The sequence below is a fragment of the Artibeus jamaicensis genome, unplaced genomic scaffold (assembly GCF_021234435.1).
Source record: "Artibeus jamaicensis isolate MK-2021 breed Jamaican fruit bat unplaced genomic scaffold, CSHL_Jam_final contig_685, whole genome shotgun sequence".
Taxonomy (NCBI): domain Eukaryota; kingdom Metazoa; phylum Chordata; class Mammalia; order Chiroptera; family Phyllostomidae; genus Artibeus; species Artibeus jamaicensis.
The window spans coordinates 26941311-26954953 of record NW_026521924.1 but is presented as its reverse complement, the minus strand read 5'-3'; the positions used below and the strand labels follow the sequence as shown (position 1 = coordinate 26954953).

The 13643-nt window shown below is 37.6% G+C and overlaps 1 protein-coding gene across 15 annotated transcripts in view; it reads right to left on the bottom strand.

Annotated features, from left to right (window-relative positions):
• NCOA3 (nuclear receptor coactivator 3) overlaps positions 1-13643 on the bottom strand; it is a 99288-nt gene that overhangs the window by 48552 nt on the left and 37093 nt on the right. For 12 of the 15 annotated variants that reach the window (XM_053671378.1, XM_053671376.1, XM_053671383.1 and 9 more), the window contains exon 2: positions 2170-2248. The exons of 2 other annotated variants lie outside the window; for them this stretch is intronic. The gene's annotated coding sequence lies outside the window, so the exon portion shown is untranslated. Of the gene's footprint in view, positions 1-2169; positions 2249-8630; positions 9097-13643 lie in introns of those variants that run through there. One more of the 15 variants, XM_053671379.1, reaches the window with a different exon arrangement.

The window sequence follows — 13643 nt, the reverse complement described above, 5'->3', positions numbered from 1 at the left end:
AAAATTGATGTGAGTTCAATTAACACATTAGTTTTGAAGCCCAGGAATATTTGCAACAGCAGACCTTCTTAGGTGAGAAAGGTAACAATATTTTTCCATAAAAGTCCTTTATGGCATCAAAGAGCTCTTATTATTCCTCATTACAAACGCTATATTCTTAAACAGCTTTACTGATATAATTCACTTACCACACACTTAAAATGTGCAATTCAATGGCATTTAGTATATTCAGAGTTGTACAGCTGTCAATTTACAACTGTCACAATCAATTTTATAACCTTTTTATTATCCCAAAAAGAAACCCAGTACCCCTAGCTGTCTCTCCCCTGATCGTCCCAATTCTCTCCAACCTCACACATCGCTTCCCCACCCCTACCCCTCCGGCAACCACTAATCTACTTTCTGTCTCTAAGGATTTACCTGTTCTCGTCAGTTCATACAGATGGAATCATATAGTAGCTAGGACTTTGTGACTGGCTTCTTTCACTAAGCGTAATTCTTTCTAGTTCACCAATGTTGCAACATGTATCATTAACCTCATTTCATTTCGGAATAGTACTTTATTGTATAGATATACCATATTTTGTTTATCCATTCATCTGTTGACAGACATTTAGGTCATTTCCATTTTTTGGTCATTATGAATGTCACCATGAACATTTATGTACAAGTTTTAAATGACCATGTACATTCTTAAATGAGAAATCAAGAGCAAAAACAAAAAGTACACACACACAGATTCTGATGATATATCCAAAGAAGCTTCCCAAGTTTCCTAGTAAACAGGAAAGGTGTGTGATTTTACCTGCGATTAATAGCTAACGGCTCTAATGGGAAAAGTGGACAACATACAACAACAGACAGGTAATGTAAAGCAGAAAGATGGAAAGTAAAGAAGTAAATGAGAATATTAGAAATCAAAAACACTAACAGAAATGAAGAATGCCTTTGACTGGCTCATCAGCTAACTAGACACAATTGAGGAAAAATAGAACAGGAGCTTGAAGATATACAAACTTCCAGAACTGAAATACAACAAGAAAAAAGAGAAAGACAGAAATATCCAAGAACAGTGGAACAATTAAAAAATATATAATATATGCACGAGGGAGGAACTCTGACATGAAATTCAAGAAAAGGCAAAATTGTAGTGACTTAAAACAGACTAGTGGCTGCCTGATTTTTCTCCTGCTTTCTTGTAGAAGTTTTATGATTTTAGCTTTATTTATATTTAAGTCTGTGATCCAGTTTAATTTAGATTTTGTGTACAGTGTGAAGAAAGCACTGAGGATCCATTTATTAAGTGTGCATATTTCATTCAGCGCTATTGGTAGAAAGACTCCTTTTCTCACTGCACTGCTTTGGTAACTCAAAATCCAGATCTCTTTCCAGTTTTTGCTCTGTTCTACTAATTTATGTATCAATCCTTACACCCACACACACTTCAAGTGGGTAGAAAACAGTAGGTAAGGAGCAGTAAAGGGATATTTGGACAAAAATAAGCATGAGATTATGGGGTCTTGGCCTAGGAAGCGAAGATTAATAACAGAAAGTGGTACAAATACAGGAGACATGAAAATAGAAAAACAAGTCAGTCCTGTTTATTAAATGTATCAAAGGGAAGTGGGATTCAAAGACTCAGATACCAAGTCTAGAGAATGATGGCATTCTAACAAAAATTTAAATAGCTAGGCAAAGCCTTATTACTTTCTTGGCTATCAGACATTTCTATACTCATTTTTCTATTCTGATGCAATAATAAAATTTAGGAGAGGAGTCAGATGAAATGCTATATTCCAACACAAGCAATCTGGGAAAACTAGTCTTCACAAGATAAAAATAGGTTGGGCTGATTCAGATTTTAACTAATGCCATTAAAATATTCACAAATAAAGACAAAATGGGCAAGAGGGGTAGTATCTCATATTAAACTGTAGCATACTGTTCCTCTCCCCCCCCAAAAATTATAGTTTCTGTGTTAACATATACATACACATACATATTTATTCATTCTAATACTGTGCATTCATTCAACTAATATCATTAAAGAGAAAACCATGAAATATAAAAGAAGCTTAAGATTAAATCATAAATTAGAGAGGGCAGTATCTTCAGAGGGTGAAGTCAAAAAATTACAAAAGATCGAGTCAAAAAAAAAACCTGAATTACCTGGCTAACCAGTCAAATGATGTTCAAGTAGTTTATTTTTATCGGTCTCTGACTCCACTGTTCAGCAAGTATTTTGATCCTGAAGATTAAAAAAAAAAAAAAGAACGTTGAATTCCACTGCCCTTTCTTAATATTAGTAGTATTAGTCACACACAAATTAACTTTTCCCACCTATCCTTCCCTAGACATATGAAACAAACAAAAAAAGGCTAGCAAGTAAGACATCTCTTCTAGAAATCTGAGCTGATGCCATATTTTGCCACTGCTCTGTTTGAAAACTAAGGTGTGGCATATACATTATGTTTTGTCACAGTTTGTAAAAATGAATCACACAAAGTGGGATAGAGGAAATTCAGCTCCAAGTCCTGAAATGTGATCAAACCAGATGGGTAATCTGAACTTGGGACATCCCCATCTGCCCAACAGGAGTGTTTCACAAATAACAATTAAAGACAATATTAGTATCCTTATGGGACAAGCTAATGCATAAATAAACATCCATAGGATGAATGAATGGACAAAGTAAGCAAGCAGAAAAACAAACCTGGATTTTCCCCCCTCCTAGGAAAAGCAGCATTTAAGTCACCAAGAAGAAATAATTTTAAATGAAAACAGGGAAATGAGAGGCAGTTCTTTAAATTAATCTGCAATAAAATACACAAGCATCTAAGTGGAAGACTTCTGCACTGAAGGAAATGTGGAAGTGGCTCTGGTGCAACAAAGCCAATAAAAATATTCACCTTCACCTTATGAGTTTCCAAATGTAACAATAAAGCAGCAATCTGACTATCACTAACTCTAGTAGCATCTATAGGCAAGACAACAACTACAACTAAGCCCAAAGTTAACAGCATTCATGATGTAACTGGCAGGTCTGTTGGGAAGAGGTAGAAGAAAAAAGTAAGATATTCCTAAATTCCAAGTCATGAGTATGTCACAGCCATAGCACATCCCCAACCACCACGATATAGCTATAGGATGTAAAGGGTTTTTGCTGCACTTTTGAAACCCATATTAAAGGTAAGAAAATTTGGGATTGGGGGTGGAAAGTACATCCTATGTGATAGACAAATGCAAAAGAGGAGAATCCAGGTAGTCTATCAATGCCATGCAATTAGTTATAAACAGCTGACATACCTACTAACATGTCTATTTACAGTCACAGTATAATCTCTTGCTTATAATTGAGACATATGCCAAAAATAAGCTGGTTCTTGGAAAACACCTTCCCATCCACAATAGCATAACTAGTTCTTAGCATAATGAATAAAGATCAGAGGCTTCGGAGTCCACCACATCCAAACTCAACTCTTTCACTTACTTGCTAGGTACCCCGAGTCAACTTAAGACTTCTTAAACACTGAGAGTTCTCATCTTAAAATGGGAATCACACCTCAGAAGGCTCTTGTAAAGACTGAGTGAAAATGGCCAAGATGGAGGCATAGGTAGATACACTTTCGCCTCCTCACACAACCAAAAGAAGGAAAACAACAAATTTAAAAACAAAAAATAACCAGAAATACCAGACAAATCAAACTGTATGGCAGTTTGACAACCATCAGGTTACTGAAGAAACATTCATTCAGACAGGTAGGAGGGGCAGAGACTGGCAGCAGGGGCAGAGAGGACTTGACTCTAGGCAAGACTGCAGCTGGCAGAGTGGGAGGTCCCATATTTGCACATGGATAACCGGGAAGAACAACTGGGGAGCAAGACAGACTGCACAACCCAGGGCTCCAGCATGGGAAAATAAAAGCCTCAAAACCTCTGGTGGTAAAAACCTGTGGGGGTTGCAGTGGTGGGAGAAACTCCCAGCCTCACAGGAGTTCACTGAAGAGACTCACAGGGTCCTAGAACATACACAAACCCACCCACCTGGCAATTAGCACTAGAAGGGCCCATTTTGCTTGTGGGTAGCGGGGGAAGTGCCTGAAAGCCAGCTGAGACCTGAGCAAGCAGCACTGTTCCCTCTCCAACCCCTCTCCCCACACACAGAACCACAAAGGAGCAAAGTGGGTTGCCCCACCCTGGTGAATACCTAAGGCTCCGCCCCTTACAACATACCAGCTGTGCCCAGACCAAAAAATATGGCCCTAATGAAAGAACAGATCAAAGCTCCAGAAAAAATACAACTAATTGATGAAGATATAGCAAACCTATCAGATACAGAGTTCTAAACACTGGTAATCAGAATGCTCACACAAACGATTCACTATGGTCACAAAATGGAGAAAAACATGAAGGCAAAAGTGAAATAAAGGAAAATGTACAGGAACTAACAGTGACAGGGAGAAAACCAAGACTCAAATCACTGATTTAGACCAGAATGAAGAAACAAGAATTCAAAAAAAATGAGGAGAGGCTTAGGAACCTCCTTTGCATCTTTAAAAGTTCTAACACCCAAATCATAGGGGTGCCAAAAGGAGAAGAGGAGGAGCAAGAACTTGAAAACTTCTTGGAAAAAATAATGAAGAACTTCCCCAATCTGGCAAAGGAAACCGACTTCCAAGAACCTCAGACAGTCCCAAACAAGTTGGACCCAAAGAGAGCCACATGACGCTTCATAAATAAAATGCTAAATATTAAACATAAAGAGAAAATCTTAAAATCAGCAAGAGAAAGAAAATGACAGTTACCTACAAAGGAATTCAAATAAGACTGTCAGCTGATTTCTCAAAAGAAATCCTGCAGGCAAGAAGGGGCCAGAAAGAAGTATTCCAAGTCATGAAAGGCAAGGACCTATATCCAAGATGACTCTATCCAGCAAAGCTTTCATTTAGAATGGAAGGGGAGATAAAGATCTGCTTCCCAGATAAGGTCAAGTTAAAGGAGTTCATCCTCACCAAGCCCTTGTATGAAATGTTAAAGGAACTTATTTTTAAAAAAGATGATCAAAAATATGAACAGTAAAATGACAAACTCACAACTATCAACAACTGACCCTAAAAAAACAACAAAAAAAACTATGTAAACAACTAGAACAGGAACAGAATCAAAGAAATGGAGATCACATGGAAGGTTATCAGTGAGGAGAGGGAGATGGGAGAATGGGGGAAAAGTACAGGGAATGGAAGCATAAATAGCAGGTGCAAAACACACAGGGGGAAGTTAAGAACAGTATAGGAAATGGAGAAGCCAAAGAATGTATATGTATGACCCATGGACAGAACTAAGGCTGAGGGGGGTTAGGGGTGCAGGTGGAAGGGAGATGCAGGGCACAGGGGAAATAAGGGGGCAAGTGAGACAACTGTAATAGCATAATCAATAAAATATATTTTTTAAAATAGATTGAGTTAAAATGGTTACGTTCCTTATTAGTACCTAATATATACTCAGTAAATAAAAAATATTATCATCCAAACAAAAGACTACTTGACATAAGTTTCCACCCTGACCAGTGTTAGCTCAGTTGGTTGAGCACTGACTGTCCCACAAAGTGAAAGGTCACCAGTTCACTTCCATCAGGGCACATGCCTGGGTTGCAGGTTCGCTCCCCGGTTGGGCCATGTGCAAGAGGCAACTGATGGAAGTTTCTCTCTCACATGGATGTTTCTCTCCCTCTTTTTCTACCCCCTCTCTAAAAATAAATAAGTAAAAATCTTTAAAAGAATTTCCAAGCACAATGAAACATAGAGAAAAAAATCATTAGTTTTAGTTTTTAAATAAATTCAATACTTTATGACTTTAATTTTTCTGCTATCCAATTTAATTAGAAGATAAAGGGGGAGGGAAGGTAAATCCAAGGTTTTCTGGCCCTGGTTCTAAATCAAGTTTCACTTCAGAAATGCTTCTCTTTTAAAAAAATTTTTCCATTATTGTTCAAGTACAGTTTCCTGCCTTTTCCCCCTACCCCAGCCCAACACTACAGCCCCCCCACCTCCCTCCCTTGTTCCCAACCCCCACCCCCCATTATTGTCCATGTGTCTTTTATAATTGTTCCTGCAAACCCTTCCCCTTTTCCCCTGAAATTCCTTCCCCTCTCCCCTCTGGTCACTGTCAGCCTGTTCTCTATTCCAGTGTCTTTGGTTATATTTTGCTTGTTTGGTTCTTCCTGTTAAAGGTGTGATCATATGGTATTTGCCTTTCACCACCTGGCCTAAGAAATGCTTCTTTTGGTGATGGTCCTTTACATGAGGGGCAGGCAAGGGTTTAGGGTGGGCAAGTGCCTGTAAAATAACAGCAGTGGGAAGAAAAATTAATTTAATTCAGAATGTACCTAGTACCATAACAACTGACCCAGGAAACAAGTATTGTTGCCTAGTATGGAATGTTGGCAACCAAAGCCTACATTAATACTCAAGTATTAATGTACTGCTGCTGAGACCCACTTAAAGGAGTGCTGACCCACCCAATTGGTACCCCATTACTCCCAGGAATCCAAAGAAACACCATCTACAAAATTTTCCACTCCCAGAAGAGTACAGCCAAACTAGAGAGGTCCCCAAATCATAGATCAATGATTGGCTTGCCTACAAGGAACCTGCAAGAGGGTAGACGATAAAGTCTAAAATTTAAAGTATATATACTATGATCCTGTAAAGTATGAAACTAACGAAAACTGCAGTTAGCTTGTCTAAAAAGCAAGACTCTGCAAAGGCAATCATCCTAGAAGACTTCCTAAAACTGTATTTTTTAGTTTTTTCAAAAATAAGCTTATTCTTACCATTTTACATTATTTGGACTTTAGTCAATCACACAAAAAATCAAATCACAATGACATAAAAACAGAAGGACACATCCCAAAATACTAGATATCTGAGAATGGGGGGCATTAATTTTTCTACTAGAATTAACAACAAGGTTACTTATGAGATCAAATTATCAAAACCTGTATTACTAGAAAGCTAATGGGCGGGGCGGGATCAAACTAAGCTTTGTTAATAGCTGGTCTGAGATGATGTTCCTTAGAGCCAAAACAAAGACTCAAACTGGGGGAGGGAATTTAACAGAGGATAATCCAAACTATATAATACCAATGCTTGGAAACACCACATGAATAAAAAGAGGCCGCTAAATATTCTGAACATGTCTTTTCTTTTGCTGAACACAGAAGGAGGCAAGAACTCTACAACTAGTCATACTAAACTCATTGATGTTTCCATGCTGCGATGGGCAATGCTCCTAGGGACTCCTTCCTCAGTTCCCTAAAATCATAGAGACAGAGAATCATCATCTTTGGGAAAAGCCAGTGGTTGCTCACCCATCTTCAAAACACTACAGAATAAGTTTGTGCACCAAGTAAATTTCAAGTTACTTAAGGGTTACGTGATATTGGTGTAAATTAAATTTAACACTCTTTAGTAGTTGAGATTATTTATCAAGAGATAAGCATATCCTTTATGAAAACAGTAAGGACAGATTTTACTTACAACTGCAACCACTCTGTAGCTATACTGAAAGGAGAAAACAAATTCAAGTTAATGATCATATGAAAATTTAATATTATATAGAAAGGCACCACACTTTTTTGAAACTGAATAAATTTACCTCAGTAAAAAGATATTTTTAACACTATTTATTACTTAGTCCATTAAGGACATTGGTAATACACTAATGAGAAGCTTTCTTTTTGACAAAGTGGGTAGAAATTACTTCAATTTACAGTATATGTATGTCTAGTAAAGGACAGGGTGAAAAAACTGAAATGTATTACCACTTACACTAGGGCATATACTATAAAGGACCGAAGCTGACTTATAATACTTCACGCACACAGTCCTTAATAAATTATAATAAACGTTTAGTCCTAAATTGAGTCAACCTGAAAATTTAAATGATACAGTAAAAACAGAAGTCTTGGTTTCAGAAAACCCATTTTGGAAGTCCACCTTCTTGAAGTGACCTTGTATGAGACATTTAATTCAATTAAATGTTCGCTGTGTACCTATTAAATGCCAGCAGCTGCAGTGGCACTCAGAAGATATAAGCAAAATATGGTTCTTGCCATTAGTTGGGAAAGAAGCATGTATAAATAGCCACTACAGTTCCCAAAATGAAAACTAGATTCATTCAGCTAGCATTTGCTAAGCACCTTTATGTTACGCTGCACCAGACACCATGGATACGAGAACCAAAAACTGAAGACACAGAATCCAACAGTAATATTAAAGGAGAGATGAGAGAAGAATTGTCCTGCCTGTTTCATAGGATCACTGTGATAAACTTACGGTAAAGCACTATTTAAATTTCTGCAATTATTTTCCATAGTTATCATATCCAAAATGCCATTTGAATTTCTTCATAATAGAAGACAAAGGCAAAGAAAAAAACTCTTGTAAAAGTGTTAGCCAGTTGTGTACAATTACATGAGACACAGAAAACAGTAATGGGGTATACACAACGGCAGCTGAAAATGAAAGCTATTTTTAACTCAACATATTCAGGTAATTTGCTCACACAACGACACCATCCACTGATGAACAATGGCAGTAAATATAACCATTTTGTATTTTTTAAATTACCTGGAGATTAAGGAGAAAACTAAAAACTCCAGTTGGCAGACCAGTTTATTAACAGGCCCAACATCTTTGGCTGAGCTGTAGTTAGTAATGACATGGTCACTAAAACAGGCAGGCGAGCAAGCCGCTTGCCGGTGCTTGTTCAGTTTCTCTCGCGCCCCTCTCTCGGAAAAACTGCATGTAGCGCTGCACGATCACACAAAATAAATACAGGAAAGGGGGTGGGAAGCCTGGGTGGGGAAGTGAACGAAGCTCAGGGCTCCACCAGTGGAAGGCGTTCCACAAGAATTGCTACAGGGTCAAAAGTTTACAGTGGTTTCAATTTCACCTTTTAGCAGCCAATCAGGAAACAGAGACTGCACGCTGACCCCTCAGGCTGCAAATGAACATTAACTCATTGGCTACCGGGATTACAAATATTCCTTTTCTTGTCCAGCTTTTCCTTTTTCTTTTCTTTTCTTTTTTTCTTTTTTTTTTTTTATTGAGGAGTGAGGGGTGGGAGCAGAAAAGCAGAGGCAAAGAATATTTTTAGTTCAAAGCAACAATCTTATTTAAGACCATGTATATTTAACAGGTATTTGAAGGGAGAAAAAATTGAGTAATTATCTTCCTCCTTGCAATTAGTTTCTTTATCCTGTAGTATCTAACAAACCAAACATTAATGCTAGTGTCAATACAGAGTGAATTTAGACAGGTTAAAACAACAGATTTATCTCTATGAGGCTGTAATTCTAAAAACAATTTACAACATGATAAAAGGTAATGGCTGGTTGTGTTTCCAGTAAATGCTTTAAAAACAATCAAAAAAATGAAGGCACTTAATTAAAGTATTTATCTACACCCCAAATTTTTATTTGCATAGATTCCCCACCTCCTCTCTAAATCATTAACATTAAACATGCAATAATATGTCTATTCTTTTCATCCGGCACAGATATACCCCCCCCCCAAGGTTTCAGCTTTCTCTTCCCCTCTCTCCTCTCCAAACCCAGGAGTGCCCAGGAGTGATCCCCTAGACATTAAACTCAAGAGTGAACTCTTTGGAAACAGACACAACTGCTCTCTGAATCATTTTTTTATGTAAATTTCTTCCAAATGCACAAAACATCAGTAAACTAATACATTAAATATTCTTTTGAACATTTTATACTTAATATTAACTAAGGTTAAAATGAAGGTCAGCACTATATACACTTTATCCTACATTTAAAAATGGAATTTTTTACATGATAAAAGTGAAATATCTGCATTAGCTACTCTATCAAAATGATCAGTTAAATTCTAAATAAGCAGATATGTGAATTGGTAGTTACCAATATTTCTCATTAATACAATAAGTGGTCATATTTTAGCAGGCTTATTGGCTTAAATTTAAGGTTGTGTTTAGAAGCTGCTGCAAGCACTACTACAGCCTAAGAAAATTACTTCATGTAGGAAATTCATTCTCTTATCCAAACCAGCAAAGAAAGAAAAGACGCCACAGTTATTTCTGAACACCCAAAGGTAACCTATACACAAAAGTGCCTTACTTAATACACACTGCTACAGGGTCCCCCCCAAAATTCGTAGTGTATAGTGTCCATAGCAATTTAACGTCAGTTGTTAAGATAGTAAATTTAAAACTTGATGCTGATATAGGATTTTTTTAATTCAGCATTAAATTTTGGTCAAAGAAAAACAAACTCCCAAACCTTCATGATTTAAGTTTATGCATTATTTGCCAATAAAAACTCTATACTTTTTAAATGTAGGGGTTTTTTTAATGGCCTGCAGAAGCTTTTCTAATATAATACATTAAATTAGAGGAGTCTTCTGTGTATCTTCTTTTTACAAGATGGCTTCATTCTGAAATAAAATGGATGCAATAAAATTTTACATCAAGTCAGCATGTTAGCAAGAAGCTTTCTTGTGTGTTCTGAATTTGATTAATAGAAGCCAAGGTCACTTCCTGAAAGATGCCTACCACTGCAGCTGCAGGCAAACTAGACTCCAGCATAAGGCTGGGGGAAGGGAATGGGTGATGGCATCTATTAACACTGAGATAGGCTTCAATCTCCACCGGCAGCTATATAAGAAGCGAAGAACAGGAAGATCCCAGAATTCCTGTCATATAAAGATTAAAATACTTCCCCTTAATATTTAAAGACAACAATTTTAGTCAGTATAATACTCATGTCAAAATTATATCATAGATATCTTCACTGCTACATTAAAACATTTTACTTAATACTATACAAATCGTCTAACACCAACACTGAAGTAAACTTAGTATTCAACACTATACTCACGACCTGTACTTGCTATGCAAAATGCCTGCAAAGGAAGATACAGGCCCTTGAAGAAAATAGAATCAGAGATTCAAATTTCTCTCAGCTAAAACCAAGAGGGGCCTAAAAGTCACAAAAGTAGAAATTCAAAACACAAAAGCCTACATTGCAAAATAATCTGTAAAAACTATGTACTGATTCAATTTAATTTTCTTCTCACCATCATTTTGTCTCTGTGCCAAAAAACCAAACATCATCAAAATATACTTTATCAGTGACTAAAACCCTTTCCCTAAATAATGACTAATAGCAAGATTTAACTGAGCAGTTACTAGGTAGAGCTAGAAAACCATATTACAACTTGGCCTGTTCTCTTTAAGGTTCTGTTTATAGTTCAACTAAATGGATAAAATACTAGGTAGAATCATAAAATCTACATGCTCCTTATAATTTTCCACATGTAACCTTGAATAAATTAGACTGATTTGGTGTGCCTCGTTTTTTTTCCTACCTACCAGATTGGAGTTATTCTTAAAACATGATATTCCACAGAGATGTAGCATCAGCAAAGCACCTTTGTGTTTTTAATGGTTGTATTAAAAAATGCAAAACTTGGTCTTTCTTTTTAAATTGTCAGCATGTTCAAAGCCATTATATTTCTATTTTGTACATAAATTAAGTATATACTTTGTTCCTCCCTTATACTCCCATCCTTTTATTGAAGTTTGAAGGTTCAATAACTTCAACAGAAAAAACTGAATACTGGAAACTCAAGTTCAAACAAATTGCTACTGCTTGATGTTTTTAAAGCATTTTATATTCCAATGAATGGCAGGAAAGGGCTATTATTTAATGGGCACATAGTTTTCTGTATATGTAAAGGGCTGGGTTTTTTTTTTAAGATTTTTAAAAAATTATTTTTAGAGAGAGGGGAAGGGAAGAGAGCGAGAAACACCCATGTGCAAGAGAAACATCAATTGGTAGCCTTCACACATCCCCAAATGGGGGGACCTGGCCTGCATGTGCCCAGGCATGTGCCCTGAGAATCAAACCAGCAACCTTACAGTTCACAGGCCAGTGCTAAATGCACTGAGCCACACCAGCCAGGGTTAAAGGGCTTTAAAAAAAATCATTTTAGGATGCTGAATGAGAGGTTTCCAGTAAAGACAGAGACATAGGTAAACATTCCTGGCCTCTGTGCACTTTGCAAACAGACTACAAAATAAGTATCACCCAGAACTGTCAGAAAATCGAGCTGTGTGGAAGTTTGACAAGCAAGGATTTAAAGAAGTCACATTAATCCAGACAGGTAGGAGGAGTAGACATGGGAACAGGTGGTCCCAGCATTCACCTATGGTAGATAAAAACTGGGAGGGATACCTAAGGAACGAGGGATCCTAGCCCCAGAGCAAACCACCCAGCCCAGGGTTCCAGTGCCAGGAAGATGAGTCCCCATAACTTCTGGCTGTAAAAACCAATGGGGGCTGGGGAAGAAGACACTGTGGGATTTTCAAGAGACTCCTCTAAGGATCCACAATGGACTCAGGACTCATGCGGACCCACCCCGCTCGGGGATGCAGCACCAGGGCAACAGCTGGATGGGCACCAGTGGCCTACGGGGAGAAAGGGAAGTGACTGGTATCAGGGTGAGTGCTGGGAGATGGCTTCCTCCTGGGCAAAATGCCAGAGGCCAGGCAGCAGCATTGTTCCCTCTCCAAACCCTTTTCCACACAGAACGAACAGAGCAGTGACACTGGTTGTGCCGCCCTGGCCAATACCTAAGACTCTGCCCCATACAACTTAAACAGGTGCACTTTCTACAATAGGCCACACTACTAAGACAGTCAAAGCAGCTCTACCCAATACACAGAAACAAACACAGGTAGGCTGCCAAATTGAGGAGACAAAGAAATATGGTTCAAATGAAAGAACAGAACAAAAGCCCAAGAAAAGAACTAAATAAAATAGAGATGAGCAACCAATCAGATGCACAGTTCAAAACACTAGTTACCAGGATACTCCAGAAACTCACTAGGTACTTCAACAGCATAAAAAAGACCCAGGCAAAAATGAAGACTGCATTAAGAAAAAGTAAGAGAAAATCTACAGGGAACCAACAGTAAAGGGGATGAAGCCAAGAATAAAATGAACAATTTGGAACACACACACCCAAAAAAGCATTCAATCAGAATGGCAGAAGAAAAAGAATTTTAAAAGACAAGGACCGGCTTAGGAACCTCTGGGATATCTTTAAACGTACCAACATCCAAATCATAGGGATGCAAGAAGAGCAGGACACTGAAAACTTATTAGAAAAAGTAATGAAAGAAAACTTCCCTAATTTGGTGAAGGAAATAGACATATAAGTCCAGAAAGCACAGAGAGTCCCAAACAAGATGGACCCAAAGAGGGCCATACTAAGACACATCATGACTAAAATGATCAAGGTAAAGATAAAGAGAGAATCTTAAAAGCAACAAGAGAAAAGGAGAGTTACCTACAAAGGAGTTATCATAAGATTGTAAGCTGATTTCTCAAAAGAAACTTTGCAGACAAGAAGGGACTGGCAAGAAGTATTCAAAGTGAGGAAAGGCAAGGACCTACAACCTAGATTATTCTATCCAGTAAAGCTATCATTTAGAATGGAAAGGCAGATAAAGTGCTTCCCAGACAAGGTAAAGCTAAAGGAGTTCATCATCACCAAGCCATTATTATATGAAATGTTAATGGGAATTATGTAAAAAAAAAG